Source organism: Watersipora subatra, chromosome 1 (assembly GCF_963576615.1).
Source record: "Watersipora subatra chromosome 1, tzWatSuba1.1, whole genome shotgun sequence".
Taxonomy (NCBI): domain Eukaryota; kingdom Metazoa; phylum Bryozoa; class Gymnolaemata; order Cheilostomatida; family Watersiporidae; genus Watersipora; species Watersipora subatra.
Window position 1 is genome coordinate 12,329,936 of NC_088708.1, and position 16,678 is coordinate 12,346,613.

Below are 16,678 nucleotides of genomic sequence, written 5' to 3' on the forward strand. Positions count from 1 at the left end.
AATCTAGTTAAAGGAGCTGATGATCTTGTTAGAAAAGTTGATGTCAGATTGGGAAACAGCCATCTAGACAGAAATGGCAAACCCACATCACCCACCACATGCTTGAGAAGACCCATTCAAAAAATCATTGTGCTTATTCAGGCATAGTTGAGTTCATAAACAAACAGTTATTAGTAGATTTAGAAATAATGTGTCTTATGTAGTATTTAGTGTTTAAAGTAAATTTCATCAGAATAAAATTTAGGTGGGAGTGTAGAGAAATTAACCCTTCATTGGTTCTACTGTCCAGTGAGCAATACTAATGGAATGTTATGAGCTACCAAAAATCACTTAGAGGTGACAAGTCAGCGTTCAGCTATTTTCTTGCTCTCCGGGTGGTCCACTTGATGCTTATTGTTCGGGTTTGGCGCTTGGCGAGCATTGGCCGATTGACGTAAGAGTGGCGGTAAACTTGCACCAATTATTTTACTCTTTTTCTCATTACCTGCTATTTTATCCAGTCGAGTTCTAGTTGCAAGTTCTGTCACATCAGTTTAGTTTCTGGTGTCACCATGCTAGCTCATACATTAGAGACAGTTGAGCGTTTTACTATTATTCAGTAGAAGTTTTGTGGCTCTGCCACCCAGTTTGCTTATTACAGCAACTTTAACATCAGAGATAGAAGTGTTAGAGGGTGCACAGACAGCACGAAGGTGTGTAACAATTATGCAATTTACTCGAAGCCTATTATATCATTAATTGCTTTGTTTGTTTCTTTAACTTGTATTTTGTTCTGATTTTGTATACATATTTTAAGCATGGTTATTCATTTTCTAATAGGCTTCACGGTCATCAGTTCTAAATAAAGAGATCAGTGAACCTCAACCTCTCCAGCACCCTTTATAATTGTCACACTAGAGATCGGCATAAGTCTCTATAATATGTTTTGTTGTACTGTGGAAGTTTGTTTGTCATGATTGTTGTACGCAGTGTTCTAAAGTTCATATCCAACTCATTTCAAGTTTTTTTGCTCAGATAATTAGTGGAAATTTGAATTTTTGGCTGAAGATAAATTTCAAGAAAACACAATTTTAAAACTAAAATTTACTAAGTCAAGGACATCTCAACGTGCCCCATAGGGCGTGGCAACATACCCCCTACCGGGGCACATAGACACACCAATTATTAGTTGTGTGATATCTTTTTGAAGTATACAACTAGCAGAGTTGGCATTTGGCATACATATGTAAAACATATTTTTGCATCCTATGCGATTATTTAAATTAAATTCCAATATTTTAGTAAAACAATAGCCAAAAAGGATTTTTCGTTGCAACATGCCTCACCCTCCCCTACTCAGCAGAAGCTGAGATTGCCGAAAAACATTTGCTAAAAATACATGAGATGACTGACCAAAATTACAAAGAGGAAACATTTTCAGTTACACTAAACAGCAGTACCAATGCCAAACTCTGTAAATTTTCTCCAGATATATGAATTCACAGACCACCCCTTCGTTTAACCGGGCTATATGTGATGATATGATGGCTTCAGTCAGTTTGGCCTGTTGAGTGGTACAGTGCACCCTCGAGATACGATTACCCTGATATACGATGTTTTCACCTTACGAAGGCAAATATTGTGATATCTTCACCTCGCTATACGAATTTTATTTCACCATACGAATTTGAAAAAAGTTTCGCCCGAGTTAAAATTTGGCCGTCGGTGTGCTCATAACACACGTCGAAATAAAAAAGACACCGAAATATAGTTTGCCGAAAACATTCTTAGAACTTTTAGAAGAGACACGATGATCGACTTCTCTCATGTCCGCGTGGAAAATTTCGTGTAAAATACACAAGCGAGAGCAAATATTTATTTGTAGCGTTATTATAGCTTTTACTATAAACATTCAAGTCAGCATACGTATATAACTACAACTATCTACGTACATTTAATTCATTATCTATGGAATCTGAGACCGATACAAACGTTACAAAACAAAGGAAAAATGATTTCTGTCAACAAAGTTGGATGTCGTAAATAAGAAGAAGGGACCCGTATTATTAACATTGTCAAGGAATATGATCGCAACCAATCAGCATTTGCAATTATTATTAAAACAAGAACTCCATTAAAGCAAGCACAAGAAAGAGCTTCCGACTGAAGATTTGAATGAGCTAGGTCATGCACGCGATCAGCATTCAAAAGGAGCAACCATTTTGTAAAGGCGAGGATTTAGAAAATACAGAAAATCCCACATTCGCAGAAATGTTTCAAGTGTTTAATTTATTGATGTGGACTAGTACATTAAAACAATGCATGTATAATATATATTATTTATCTCTTGTGTGGCATGTTTTTCATATTTTATTCATTTTATTTGTTTCCTTTTGATTTTATGTTTTATTTTCTTGTTTAACCATGTCTTTGCATATGGGCTTGTTATCTTCTATGTGAATACAATTCATCGTATGTATGTATGTAACTCATATAACTAGCTACTCAAGATAGTTGACGCATCCACATGACTTTCTAAAACTTGCTAAAGCCCTGTCCCCCATAGGGTATAAATACGTACAAACTTTGTATGTATGGTTACATTGATTCTTGTGCACATTTCATACAAGACAAACTACTGTACCACATTCTCTGGATCCTTCTACAAGCGCTAGCTAGCAATTTTCTGCATTGCACCATCAATTTTTTTCGTAGAAATATTGGACAGGAATGGACAACTTCTTTTAGTGTGCTAAAAAATTCCAATTCATTACGTTTTAAATTTATTTTCAAATGTACAGCACCATAATTAACATTGATACGATTTTGCTTCCTCTCTGCTTTACCCGCTACATGTATCAGCTACGTTACTCCAAAGGTATGTACGTCCAGTATAGAAAATATAATTTAATTTTTCTTTTCGGTAGCCATTAAATGGTCAAGTGTGCGAGAAGCCGCTTTCTATAACTGCATCGCTCGGCCTTATTGATTTAGGTCGAAAAAGATTTCAACCAGATAGGCTAAAGTTTATAGTGAAAGTGAAGATAGGAACTGCTGAAGGATAAAATTTCGTAATAAAAAGTTGAAATTCAGTAAAATAGTTCAAAATACATACTAAAACTTAGTTTTAAGTGTAGGCTTAGCAAGCTAAACTTACTTGAAGTGAATTCAAAGTTTATGTTATGCGTACCTTTTGAAGGCAAGAACTCCTTACCGTACGTACTACATTTGGTACGCACATTATAATTTTGCATTTTATTGCAGATCATAACCATTAAAATACACTAAATACAATACAGTTACTGTAGGTAACTATAATTACTAAAGTTAACCTATTATTTTGTTGCTAATTGTCAATATGTACACATTTTTATAAACAAAATTGACGATTTTTACCAGGGGGTGTTTGCATTGTATAATTACCATGGTCTTTATACCCCTATATACGAATTTTTCACCATACGATGCCAACTCTGGAACGAATTAACATCGTATCTCGAGGGTGCACTGTATTGTATTATTATCACAATGAGCTTTATAAATACAGTCAAACATGGATAACTCGAACTTCAAGGGACCGAGCAAAAGTGTTCGAATTATCAGAGCATTCAAGTTATCAGAGCACTGTCACAAGTCCATATATTTACTATTTATTAGTAGATACATGTACATATACAAACTATAATATAAATCAAAAGCACAAATGGCTTGTTTCAAATTAAATGCTTCTAATGTAAAGTTTAAAACATTTTCATGAAAAAGTATAGAGATTTTTCTATCACTTGAGATTGGTTTGTTGTTTGAGGTGATGTTATTGCCAGGACGTTTTTCAGATTGACATTGGCAAAACTTGATCGTTGTTGAAATGCTCAAAAGAAAAGACTTTTTTTCTTTTGGGGTTTTACCCACGATCAATTTTGCCGTTTTTTCTTGAAGTTTATGCAGTTACCTTACTTTACCTGGGATTCGTTAAGAGCAACACTCCGAGGCAGTTCAATTAGAAGTTTTACGAGGTTTTACGGTACATTCTATATCACTCACGCTTTTTTAATAGATACTTATTGAATGTACACACGTATTCTGTGTTTAGGTCAAACGATGAATAGTTTTTTGTAGCTCAGACAACGTATACATTTAATTACAACATTTTTAAGACGTTTTAAACATTCAACATTCCGACGTTGATTCAACACGGAATCAACGTTGGAAAACTATTCATCACGGGCTAGCCGAGTCAAGCACTCAAAGATTTTCGCCACGCACATACAAAACAACATGCGATTTTTGTTTTGTATGTGCGTGGCGAAAATTCTTGCGCGCGTGACCCGGCTAGCCCGTGCTATTCATTGTATTGCAGTATAAATCAAATTTCACCAAACTTAGAAAAGTCGTTGACAAAAATATTTTGCCGATGGTGGTAATAACGACGCTTATGAATTACGAAAAGATGAAGTTTACCTCTATGGCTTTGAATAAAGTGATTTTCTAAATCGAAAACAACCGTTTCGGTAGCTGTTGGGCAAAAAAACAGTTCGAATTAACAGTGTTGAGTTCGAGTTATCTATAGCAATTTATCATTACGAGGGAACGGACCAAAGGAAATGTTCGAATTAACCATGTGTTCGAGCTATCCGTGGACGAGTTATCCATGTTTGACTGTAGAAGCATGGTCAATTTGGCTTGCACATGGCATTTGCTGTTTGAGGTTGTTATTGGACAATTCAACCCTGCTCTTTCCAATGGTCTCATCAGATTTCGCCTATATTGTCTTCTAAACCAATTAAATATTGTTTCAAAACTGCCAGTCATTGGTTAGTAAGAAGGTCAAATTGATCAAAAATCATAGCCTAAGGTTAGCGGCGCAATTAACCCTTAATGTAATTGTCAATTATAACCTTAGGCTATGATTTTTGATCAATTTGACTTTCTTAGTAACCTTCTTTATTTAATTGTCAATTAAGTCTGTAATTTTATCGTATAATTCTAATCCAACATGGCAAAGGCAAGCAAGTCTTTCAATGATATCACTGAAGAAGATGGTTAGATTTTAGAGGAATATTTCTACCATGAACAACTTGAGGATAGGGTTGAAAGTAGTGAATCAAGTGACAAGGAAGATAGTGAATGCTCTGATGTTGAGGATGAGGATCTTAATAGAATAAGGTAGATTATAAATGAACAAGAAGAAGAGACCTCCAATGAATGCAGAGAAAAAGACAATCCAAATTCATTGACACGAAAAAACCAGCAGCTACCACCAGTCATGCTTGCAGGCCTGAATGTTTGGAATTGGTGAACCAGCAAACTTGTGCTGATGCACCAGCAGATCACTCAGCTCTCAGTAAATGCTCATCTCAGTCATTCTGTTTAGCCTTCATTTCATCGCCAGTGAATTGGAGACACAAGACTGCATGACAAAATGGTCCTCAGTAAGCTCTCTGTTATCAGCAGGGCACCACAAAGCAGTCGCCAGGAAAAGAACACGAGGTGAATACTTTCAAGGTCAGTTTGCCGAACAGCATAATAATAAATACATTCACAACAGGAAATAAATTTTCACCTGGGCGTAAGCAATTGAACTGTTAGCATGTGGGAGATGTGAAAAAGTTGAGCTTTGTACTACCATGTACACTGCATTGATATTGCTGGATTTAGGGAAATAGCTGTGCCATACCATAATAAAAGCTGGCACACATGTTTTATTTTACACAGGACATGAGATATGCCGAAACTCTTTCTGCTTTTCGCTAATAACATCTCCTACCTCACGTTAACCCGCTTAACCAAAGCCTACAAGATTGACAGAATCATTCCAAGAGACTTCAACTACAAAGGACGAAACAGTAACGCAGTTACATTTGATGAGGCGAAAATAGTAGTCGACTTCACAAACAATGTGGCAGCTATCCACACCCTAGCACTTCAAGGAAGATTTCCTGGGTTCCATAAAAGGGAGGTGAAAGTTTTACCATCTAGCTTAACTATTTAGGATATCTACCAATGGTATGCTGATCACTGTACCAAAGAGAATAAAGTATGCCGATCCCTGTCTACATTTCGAAGGATATGGAAGAAAGTACTGCCCAACATCATCATATCTAAAACCAACACTGACCTGTGCCGAAGCTGCCAGCAGCATAACTACAAATACAATCGTAGTGCCAACCAGTCAGAAGCTGAAAAAGAGTGAAGTGCTCAGAAATCACCATCTACATTTGCAAAGAGCCACTGATGCAAGAGAACTTATGAATAGAGTGATTGAGAACTGCAAACAAGAGTTGAAACAACTCAACATAACCTCTCTAGCTAAGAACAATGGTACACCAGCCATACAATCTTCCTCAACTGGTCACCTCAATCAAGGTTTTACATGCACATTGCATGCCAACAATCTACTCAAAACTATAGTAAATCGCTATATTAAAATCAGAATACACATGCCGCTTCAAAGAAGAAATCTAGTTCAACCAACCTTGGACAAAAACCATCTCGTCTAGTTATTTTCTGTAATGTCTAATGGGTGTTTAATACAGTGGTCCAGCTTAAATGCTTCTAAATCTCATTTGATTCATTAGTTTATTATTAGTTTAATTTCTATTTGGTCACTCTTTGTATTATCAGTGATATAGAAGATTTTAAATCATTGGTATTATTCATTACCATGTGTGTAAGATTCTTGCCTTTCTCATCCAAAGTCATTATATAAGTTTTCTACATTTTCAATAAAAGATGCGGTCTCAGATGCACAAACTATGGAATAATTGTGCAGGTTTTTGTGTTAAATCAATAGGAATTCATAAACCAGCTGATTCACTCTACACATCACCACGACGTTGCGTCATGCTATTTATAGGCCTTACTTATTTTGATTATTCGCATATCTAGGGTTAACTATATCTATGGCTGTCTCTTTTGGTGGTAATCTGCTGTTATCAATCAGTAGAGCTGATCTGTCTATACATATGCTGCCTAAAGGTCAGAGTCATGTAGTGACATAACAGTTTCACAGCAAGTCCATCTAGGCTGACGTTTACTATACCTATGGGCTTACCCAACACAGACAGCCAGACCAAGAAGGTGACAATGGCTAGACCGAATAATTAGTGTTTGAGTTGAGAAGAGTGATTCAGGTCTGAATTGCATTCCTTCATCCCAGTACTATTTCACTAATCTGATAATCTCATCTCATGTTGAACTGTTATATTTTATTGCCTTATTAGGAGACCAGCCTGCTGAAAACCCTTTGAACTTCATAATCCATGATTTTGAATTGAACAATCTGACACCCAGAGACAGAATTGTAAGCACATCACACTGAGATGACAGAGTAACTCATCTCATCATTTTCTGAAAAAGTCTTTTAATGAATAACTTCAAAAGATTCTGGCTCAGTATAAAATCTATAAATATGATGATATAACTCTGTCTTTTAGTATCTCTTGCGAGCTTCACAGGTAAACTTCTACACTTTTCCACATTTCACAACTTTCCATACACCATTCACTATGCCTGACAGAAGACAAGACCCTATTTGGGCGGAGTTAGAGCGAAGCAGAGCTGGGACAGGCTACAAAACAACGTGTAAAGCATGTAGATTGATGATTCAAGGTATACCCTCCCGTACGAGAGCCCATCTAAAAACAGTCAACAGAATAACAGCTCAGCACACACAGGAGGACACTGAGGAAGAAGAAAATATCACGCTCATTGCCATCAGAGCTGCCACTAATCAGACACTTGAGGCTACTCCATCTACTTCCCTAAGAGCTCAATCACTCTCAACTATACCTAAAATTAAAAAGCGAAAAACTCTGGACGACTATGCCACTAAGACAACTGCTGTGAAAGCTAGCGAATTAGACACTCTCATCGCCGAAATGGTCTACGCTACCAACTCATTATTTAGAATGGTTGAGCACCCAGCATTCTTGAAGATGATTGCTGCCTTGAGACCAGGTAAGTTTAGCAAATACTAGAATATTTCATATATACATTTATTTACATAAAAATTTTATTAGGCCTATATTTCAGGCCTATTTATTTATCCTTATTTGTTTGCAGGACTTCATTTCATACATAGAAAATTACCTTTTTTGTGGAGCTACATATATGATATATAGGCTATTATAGTGTTAAAATTACAAGTATTCCCTTGCATACGATTTTTCCACATTGTTATGCAGTTGCAAGACGCAGAGGAGAAACATACGTTAGCTGTGCGAGAAGTTTACTCAAAATCGTTTTTTATTAAATATATATTATTGTGTACAATGTAAGTTAATTCAAAATTAATGTTTACTATAAACCTCTCTGTTATTTATATAAGATTTGCTTCACAGTCTGTTTTCTAACATAAAAATATTGTTGTTACTGGTAAATGATTCCGTTCTTCTCTTATTTTTGAGGTTACACACCACCAGATTGTCACAGAATTGGCGATGATCCTCTTGCCAAGGTATACTCCACTCTGCAAGCGGACTGCAAAAGCTATCTGGAGAAGCAAACTGTCTCCATGACATTAGACGAATGGTCAAACGTTCATAATGAGCCAATTGTGTGTGTCAGCGTCACCGATCAAAAAGGCACATCTATTGTAGCTGACTCTATTGACACGTGGCCATCAGCACACCTCTGATTACCTGCATGATGTAGCCAAGGAGGCCAAACAAAAGGTTGAGGGCTGAGTCTGACTGCATAGTCGGATCATTAGTCATTGACAATGCTGCAAACGTGGCCAGAATGAGAAAACAGTTGACGGCTGACGATGCAACCAAGAGTCTGGTGGCATACGACTGTGGAGCACAAATCTTTGGAAGCACCCGAAGTACACTCCCACGTAGTAGCTGTGGCAAAGTACTTCAGAAATAAGCGCTGGCCAATGCTGATGGCCGCATGTGAGAGCCACAGAGATAACATAGAAAAGGGAATAACAAGGTCAATAACATTGGCATTAAAAAGCTTGCCAAGACTACCTCACAAAACTTGAGCCAATAGCTGCATCACTGGAGAAAATGCAATCTAATAACTGCACCATAGCAGATGCAGTTGATATCTGGCTGAAACTGGAGAATCAAATCCTGGATAAACTCATCAATTCCGAGAAGCACCACTTTTCAGCAAGAAAGGACATGAATATTACAAAACAACATTTGCTGGCTTGATCTCTACACCCGAAGTATAGAAGCGAATTTCTGAATGCTGTTGACAAAGAAAAGGCGATGCAACTGTGTAGCCAAGTAGCTCCTGACTCGCTGCCTCATCTAGTCGAACACACGACAGAGCAACATAACGGAGAATACAGGTATACTGCAGGCTGTGTTGACCATGTTTTCCCTGTTCTTTGGTGGCAGTCGATGCCTTCTCTGAGTGCGTTACTGAAGAATACCATTGAAAGATACATGACTGCAATAGCATCCAATGCTAGTGTTGAGCGTTTGTTCTCATCATTTAGACTGGTTCACAGCAAATTAAGCATTCGTCAAGCAATCGTCTCGGTGTGGTGAAGGCTGGAAAGCTGGTGTTTGTTTACAAACACCTAAACTAGACAAGAGTAGGACATTAGAACATGCTTGGACTATCATATTGTGTATTTACTATATGCACTATTGTGTTAGCATTCATATCATGATTTACAAAATTCCAATCCAATGTTTGACAAATATTTTTATATTTATAAATATTATTATTATACTAAGCCCACAATAAATCAAGTGTTTGGTATTAAACATTGCTGACTGGTCCCATACAACCTATAAAATACATCAATCACAATGTAAACACTATACAAGTTCAACCTAGCTTTAAATTTTTTTCAACAATGTCATTGGTTTCAAAAATATTATAAATATCAAGATATATATCAGCGATATATTTTTAAAAATATCGATATTTTTGGCAACCTTGATACTAATTGAAGAATGCAAACCCTGCAATAATCTGTCTCTCGATCTTCATACCAACAACATTAACAATAGCACAGAATAACATTATATGGTGACAAATATACAGCTACACTAATAGATACATCATGTTATATAGGGCTTACAACTAAAGACATACAACTCTTCATTTTGACAGGTTTTCGTTTACTCGAGCCAAATATTACCTTACGTTTAATACACTCATTTTATCTTCTGGTGTATACCATTCTTATATCTCTTTACGTTGATTATATGATACGATAACTTGGTTGAAACAAAATACGCGATTTACATTTTCGACTAAGCTTCATTTCGACATTTCATTAAGTAGGATGGCACGCAGAAATGTGGGATTCCTGATACCACATACTCAAATCAATGTCATATGTTTTCATTTTATTTTATTGTTATACCCTATACATAATGGCTACGCACAATCAATATTATAACTAAGTAATAGCTAACCAGCAACACCCATATTAGCAAAGTTATTGCCAAGGCGAATCGAACACTAGGTATCCTAAAAAGAAACTTAACTGGTGTCCCAAAAAAGACAAAGCTTATAGCTTTTAATACCATGGTCGAACCAATCCTTGAATACACAACCCAAGTATGGTCTCCACACACAGTGGGACTATCAAATAACATTGAAAAGGTTCAAAACAATGGTCTGAGATGGATATTCTGGCTCTGTAAAAGAGCTAGTATAACAGAATGCTGCGACGAAAATGAAATTCTTTCTCTGAGTGACAGGCGAGACAGTCTGGATACCCTACTCCTCAGAAAAATTGAAGCGGGTCTCTATAACATACAATTAAATGAATACATTAAATTTGCACCTGTGACACATGACACTAGAAGTAAGATATTAAGCCACCAACACCGAACAAATGTGTGGCGATTTAGCTTTTACAATCGCATTAAAAACCAAGTTAAAGTATATTTTCCGCCCACAAACAATCAGACTGATAATACTCACTGATGTGCACAAATACTCATATATATCATTTATATCACCTTTGGCCTTAGACAATCGGACTGATGATACATGTTGTAATATTATGCTTTACGTGTTTTTACACAAGAGAGTTTGTCTCGCAATATAACGGGAGTTCCGTGACTAATACAATAAAGACAGGTTGTCTGCAAAGAGTTCGCCTGCTTATATGCAAACAAAATCTCAATCAATCTTAACTATGATATAACATGGTGGCCAGTCAGAAATAAACGGAACTCCACTGCGTGCCACAGGCATCGGGTCACATCGGTGGACCTCGATGTGACCCTGGAAGTCCGAAGCAAAGTACCTTATTATTCTTCTGTTGCTGCTTATAATTAATAATAACAACTGGATTCTTCTAGAAGAGTACGTGGATGTACTACTACCAGCTACTGTGGTCCATATCTGCTGACTAATGTCCGATGTATTGTTATTGCCGCTAACTACAGGTCTAGAGGCATACATTATAGTGCCGCTACAATAAGCCATACTACTCCTATAATACGGTACAGCGATTTTTTTTCCGCTCGTGTCTCTGGTCGTTGGTTACTCCCATCTCTCCATGCTGAGTGACTACTGCTGCTAACTATATTGTCATTATTGTAACTGTAATATTACTGTTGTTGTTGCATTACTGCTTGTGGAGGGTTGTGTGTGTACTGTTTGTTTGAGTATTCCTTTTGGTTTTATTACTACTACTTTGTCACTGCAACAATGGCCAAGTTTAATCCGTCTGCGGAGTTCGACTTTGTCCCAGAGCAGTGGGAGGAGTGGAGTAGGGAGATGTTTAGGACAATCTCAAAACTGAACAAAGAGGACGCTGCTGTCCAGATAGACAGCCTACTTTATACTATGGGCCCAGGTAGCAGTAGCATATTTCAAAGTCTAGGTTTGTCTGATACAGACTCAAAAGATTATTCAAAAGTGAAAAGTGGGCTTGACAAATACTTTTTCCCAAAGAAGTATATTATTTTTGAGCATGCTAGGTTTTTTAGAAGAGATCAGATGGTAGGGGAAACAGTCAAACAGTATATTAGAGCTCCGAATAACATTATTGGTAGATGTGAATTTGGAGCAATGCGTTCAAAGCAGATGTGAGATAGGATAGTGGTCGGTATTTTAGACAAAGCTCCTAGCTGTGAAATGCAAAAAATGGATACTGACACACTTACAGAGGAAATGGCCATTACTATGGCCCGGCAAGCTGAACAAGTAGACAAAAATGTTTGAAAACTTAGTAATGCTGTTTCTAAGACTGTTGTGTCTGAAGCTAGTTCAGTAGACTACGTAAAACAGTCGCGAAACAAGCCTCGCGGTGGTAGTAAACCTTCGAAAGACATATGCACAAAGTGTGGGTATTCCGTACACACAAAAGGGAGTTGCCCAGTAGTTTATGTAAAAGTTTATGTAGGAGTTTTATGTAAAAAGTGTAATGAATGAAATCATTTTGCTAGTGTGTAGGTCTACCACATCAAGACAAGGGCAAGTAAATTATCTAGCCAAAAGTGAAAATTCCCAAAGTGAAGGTTCGGAGAATGTTGACTCCCTGTCTTATGCCGTGGACCCATACTTTCTAGGTTGTGTTGACAATTGTGATGAAATTAATGATAATGCTCGGAGTAAGCTGGTGCAAGATGGTGGCCTACCTGAGCCCGTAGTTTTTAAATTAGACACAGGTGCGGATGTGTCAGTAATTTCAAAAAAACTATGTAGAGACATCAAACTCCAGCCGCCCAACAAAGTTTTATCGGGTCCTGGTAACACAAATATACACGTGCTGGGCTACTTCCAGGCTCAACTCTCTGTGAATAATGCTGTCTGCTCATAATATTTGTATGTAGTAGAGCAAAATCGAGCTTTACTTAGTAGAAAAGCCTGTGTAGATTTAGGGTTGGTTAGCTGTAGTGGAGATATTAACGAAGTTTTAAATTGTGACAGCAAGTTCATGGTTGAGTTCCCAGCGCTTTTTAGCGGGCTTGGAAAAATGGAACAGGAAGCTAAGGTGGTTCTGAAACCAGACAGTAAACCATTCGCTAAATGTACCCCGCGCTCTGTGCCTTACTCTTTGCTAGACCGCGTCAAAAATGAACTAAATGGCATGGTAAACAGTGGAGTTATTTTCCTCATTAGCGAACCTACCAACTGATGTGCTCCTATGGTTGTGGTTCCTAAAATAAATGACAAGGTCCGTATTTGTGTTGATTACACCGAATTGAATAAGTGGGTCAAACGGGAAATCCTATGGCTCACGTTGAGTCCAGTTTAGCTCAATTGAGTAGGGGAACAGTCTTTACCAAATTGGATGCTAATTCAGGGTTTTACCAGATTCCTTTGACAAATGAAGCTCGTTTGCTAACTACTTTCTTGACACCATTCGACAGGTTTGCATATAACCGTTTGCCTTTTGGCCTGTCGTCTAGCCCAGAAATATTTTCAAAGATTATCTCTGAGGTTTTGTGTGGACTAGAAGGGGTAGTTATACACATGAATGATGTGTGTGTCTTTGGAGCAAATGCTGAAGAACATGATAGTCGAGTCAGAGCAGTTCTTGAGCGAATGCTAAAAGCAGGCATGACACTTAATCCTTCGAAATGTGAGTTTTCACGCAGTTCTATCAAGTTTTTAGGTCAGCTTATTTCTGCAGAAAGCATCCGTGCTTGTCCAGAAACTTTCCAAGGAATTGTAAGTTTTGTGAAGCCTAAAAATGTAAGTGAAGTTCGTAGTTTCCTCGGCATGGTGAATCAAATGAGTAAGTTTTCAGTTCGTCTTGGAGATCTCTGCTCTCCACTGAGAGAGCTGCTGCGTGGAGATGTACACTGGTACTGGGGTGATGCGCAGGACAAGGCATTTAAAGAGGTAAAACAAGAGCTTTCAAGAGTTGTTTGGATCACTGCATACAACCCCCAGTATCCCACTGCACTCCAGACTGATGCATGTCGTAGTGGTTTAGGGGCAGCCCGATGGTCAATTGAGAATGGTCGCAGCAGCCTCAAGGACTCTTAGTGACACAGAAAAACGCTATGCTACTATAGAGCAGGAGGCTCTGGGTATCGTGTGGGGCTGTGAGAAGTTTAGAAACTACATCATAGAGTTGACTGTGAAAATCCAAACAGATCACAAGCCTTTGGTTCCACTACTAAGTACCATTGAGCTGGTCAAGCTGCCTGTTAGGATACAGCGCTTCAAAATGCGCCTGATGCGCTTCTCTTACAGCATGGAACATATTGCTGGTATTAAAAACTTATTAGCTGATACTTTGTCAAGATCGCCTGATGAGATCCCTTCAAAGGTTGACGTAGACATGGTTGAAGATGCTGAAGAGTTTGCTATGCTGGCGTTGGGTCGATGTGCTTCAGGCGCTAGGTTGAGTAGGATAAGTTGCAGGAGGAAGATGCTGTCCTGTCTCAGTTGTTTCCATATGTGAGAGCAGTTTGGCTAGCTTATTTACCAGCTGATGAGGTGCTTTTACGTCCATATTTTGAGAATAGAAATAAGATTTCAGTCGTTGATGGGATTCTGGTGTTTGAAAACAGGATTATTATCACAGCAGTAGAGAGGTTTGAGGCACTAATGTTGGTCCACCAAGGTCACTTGGGGATAACCAAGTGTAGGGAGAGAGCTCGACAAACCATTTGGTGGCCTGGCATGTCGCAGCAGATTGCAGACATGGTAAGAAATTGTGTGGAATGTCGAAAGAACACCAATGTAGTTCGTGAACCTTTAGTAAGGTCAGAATTTCCTGAGCGTCCCTGGGAGAGAGTAGGTAGCGACTTGTTCTTTTATGATGGCAGGTGGTACCTCTTGCTAGTAGATTATCATTCAAGGTTTATTGAAGTCGCTGTCTTTGGAGTTGTCAAGCAGAGCGGTTGTTGAAAACATGAAGAGCATTTTTGCTAGACATGGGATCCCAGAGCTCTTAACCTCCGATAATGGTCCGCAATATGCATCACAAGAGTTTAATGAGTTAGCTCATCAGTATGCGTTTCATCACATTACCAGCTCTCCTAAGCACCCTCAGTCAAATGGTGCAGCAAAGCGGGCTGTACAAACTGTAAAGTCCTTGTTGAAAATGTCTGGAGACCCTTATCTAGCAATGCTGGCATATCGAACGTATCCACTAGAGAACGGCGCGTCACCATCAGAACTCCTTATGGGACGTAGATTGAGAACTACAGTTCCAGTGCTACCAAAAGTGCTTAGTCCTAAGGTCCCAGACATTGCTAGGGTGGTAAAGAAAGAAGCGCAGTCGAGGTACCAATGTAAAGTAAATTATGATCAAAGTCATAAGGTAGTTGAGAAGCCTCCCTTACAGCCTGGTGACAGAGTTTTTGTGAGAGACTTACGGCGTGAAGCTGAGGTGGTCAGTAACGCTACTACTCCTCGTCCGTATGTAGTTTAAGATACTAGAGGTACCTGTCTTAGAATGAGCACTCAGGAGTTAGCTGTCCTGAAAGACTCCTCTCAAACTACAGCCCTAGGTTGTCCCAGTCAAAATGCTGACTGTTCACCTGTTTCTACTCATAAGAAGTCCAGTTTTGGGCGTGTCATAAAACAGCGACAAGTTTTAGATCTTTGAACGCCTTGGCATCCTGTTTCATGAAGTCTGTCCAGTTGTGTAAATACTATGTTATACACATTTTAGTTAGGCCTTATATAATGTGTTGGACGGTTATTTATGAATAGGTTAATATTCTTTAGTTAGGTTGTATGTATTCTGTTGAAATTTTACTTATGTATATGCTAACCCAGGATGTTCAGGGGTGAAAGTTTTATTCCTGAAAAGGGAGATGTTGTAATATTATGCTTTACGTGTTTTTACACAAGAGAGTTTGTCTCGCAATATAACGGGAGTTCCGTGACTAATACAATGAAGACAGGTTGTCTACAAAGAGTTCACCTGCTTATATGCAAACAAAATCTCAATCAATCTTAACAATGATATAACAATACATAAATACTCATATATATATATATATAGCTTTTACCACTTCATTACCCTCATTTTATGCAAACAACTATACTTTGATTCACTTTACTCAGAGCTCAGTTAATACACGGCGATACAAGTTAATATACCCTATATGCCTTGAACTGGCGCTTAGGATCAATTGGAAAGTAAGTAAAACAAATGTGGCAACGCGTTAAAGGCGTTTATTGGAAATCTGTTCCACACGAAAATTGCGCGATAGCCTGTGATATCTTTATAGAACATGATACGTACGTCTTAAACATAGACCCATAAACTATACTGTATAGTTAATAGGTCTATGGTCTTAAATGACAATGCCTAATGCCAAGGCTAAAAGGGTCAAGGATAGCCTAATGCCATAAAGTACATACCGGAGCCGTATAGCTTCACAAGCGATTCGGCTCTGGTACATACGTTTCTATCATAGAAGGCTGTAAGATCGAATACCGATTAGAGCCTAAACGGCTTTATTTGTTGCAGGCCTATCTGTAATTTTTGTGGATTTATGATTAATTATTATCTTTCTATCAACCAAGTAACTAATATGTATGAACTGAAGCTACAACATTGCAGGCTGACGATATTCGTAAACATGAGCTGTGCAAGATTGCTATAAACATCAAAACAATTGCTACCAATTACTTTTTATTTTTAGATGAACATCGCTTTTGGCAAGACAAAGCTTGTGAGTCAGGCTTTGATATATGTCAGGTTCAACTCAAATACAGCTTCTGTATGTAGGATAAGACGCAGTAAATTTCCTAGGCGATATCCAACGATCGTGGTTAATTCAGATGGTTCGTCTTACAC

At 38.1% G+C, this 16,678-nt stretch overlaps 1 protein-coding gene across 2 annotated transcripts in view; it reads right to left on the reverse strand.

Annotated features, from left to right (window-relative positions):
* LOC137406998 (homologous recombination OB-fold protein-like) overlaps positions 1 to 16,042 on the reverse strand; it is a 56,362-nt gene extending 40,320 nt beyond the window's left edge. The window contains exon 1 of one of the 2 annotated variants that reach the window (XM_068093616.1): positions 15,976 to 16,042. The gene's annotated coding sequence lies outside the window, so the exon portion shown is untranslated. Of the gene's footprint in view, positions 1 to 15,644; positions 15,654 to 15,975 lie in introns of those variants that run through there. The other variant, XM_068093610.1, reaches the window with a different exon arrangement.
* Between the last annotated feature and the right edge of the window lie 636 nt (positions 16,043 to 16,678).